This window comes from Ursus americanus, chromosome 3 (assembly GCF_024610735.1).
Source record: "Ursus americanus isolate L20-20 chromosome 3, mUrsAme1.1.p, whole genome shotgun sequence".
In the NCBI taxonomy this organism is placed as follows: domain Eukaryota; kingdom Metazoa; phylum Chordata; class Mammalia; order Carnivora; family Ursidae; genus Ursus; species Ursus americanus.
The window spans coordinates 84,555,516-84,557,362 of record NC_142129.1 but is presented as its reverse complement, the minus strand read 5'-3'; positions in this window follow the sequence as shown (position 1 = coordinate 84,557,362).

The following is a 1,847-nucleotide window of genomic DNA, read 5'->3' as shown; positions in this document are numbered from 1 at the left end:
TCTTTATTAAAAAAAAAGTTGCCTCTCCATATCTTTACTCAACTTATCCTGTGTGTTAATACATGAATAATTTTAATTCTCACTAACTCATCTGAATTCATACTAACGGGCAAATGTAGCCTGAAATTTACCACATTGCTGGAGAGGCTACATAGCAAGATGGCTTGTTCAGGCAGCCCTCCTATGCAAAACCTTGGCACCCCATGCACAAATTCTGAGTTGTGTAGGGGGAAAGCCTAAGTACACATGGTCTGCTGAAAATGCCAGATGAATTTCTGCAGCTTCTTCAACATCCTTATTATGTAACATGTCCTGCCTGGATTAAGGACCCACTTTTGATCACAGAGGTAAAACTGGACCCTTGTGCCCCTAAACACAGAAAGTTTGATTAACTCAATTGTATGCTCTTTCCAAACAGCACATTTGTTTTCGTGGCCAGGAAGTTGGAACAGCGTTCCAATAAGTGTTTAGATCTGGTATTACTTAGGCTACAGGTTCAATGACTCACAAAGAGAAGCCAAAATACAGTGGTAGTTCAGCTCAGTCAGGGGCCGTTTCTCTCATTGTGCTGCCACTCCTGAAACAAACATGCCTTTTGCTTCATAGTCCAAGGTAGCTGCTCCAGCTCCAACACTCACATCAACATCCCAGCAGAAAAGGAGAAAATAAAGACATTCTCTAAGGGTAACACTCTGGATGTTGTATACACCAACATCTACTCCCAACTTCGGCATATCCAGCTGCAAGGGAAGCTGGGTGACCATGTATCTGGCTAAAATTTGTTATCCTACAAGAAAAGAAGTACAGACTAGAGAACAACCAGCACTTTCTGCCACAATTCCCTTCCTGTGTTTTTTTTGCTCCAGACCTACTTGATGAAGAATTAAAAATGCTGAGCTAGAAGCCCACTGAATTCCCTATGTGCAGACATTGAAAACGAGAGGCATTTTTACTCTCATTTTTGGATAGCATCAATAATACATGTTAATTCTTGGGGTGGGAGATAGAAAATATAAATCAGAATGTAAGAATTAGCATCCTTATGAATCACTATTGTGCACCTGAAACTAATACCGTATGTTAACTAATTGGAATTTAAATAAAATCTTAAAAAAAAAAAAATTAGCACCTTTAGACTCTATCCCCCTGTGAGAGGGAGGTCAGGATTCTGAGGTCTTTCCTGACAAACCTGCCCAATACAAATGCAGTTGTTGAATCTCAGGGTGGGAATTTACATGACAGGATGGTGGTGGACATAAATGATCTATATTGTGGGGTGGGGGGAGGACTCTTACCTGCCGAACAACTGAAAGAAAACAGAAATGGAGAAACTTGGATTTTAGCTCTACCTCTTAATTGACCCCCTTCGTGACCCTGAGCAAGTAACAAAGCCATCATGTTTCCATTTCTCCATCCATAAAATGTACTTTTATACTTTTTCTCAATCCCCATTACAAGATAGTTACAAGAATCAAGTCTTCCTTCCTGGATCCCTTCAAATACTCTTGGGTGCCCCCTTCCCCGCCCGGTGAAAGGTACTGAGAATAAAGAGAGACTTGCCCACCATCCCCCTGGAGTGGAATCTAATGGGTGATGCATATCAAAATCTTATGAGGGGTATCAGCTGGCAAGCATAGGTCAAGGATTACTATCGAGGAGTGTTTACCAGTCATCGTAGGTCCTCGGCCCTTCACACCTCTTTGCCAAGGCCAAAGTGGAGGAAGAGGTAGAGGAGATAAAGCGGTCAGACAGGTGGATGTGGTCTGGCCTGGGCGGGCGCCATTTTACCAAACCCAATCAGCCCTAACTCCCCTACGATACTAATCGGCATTTTCTAGTTACAACGA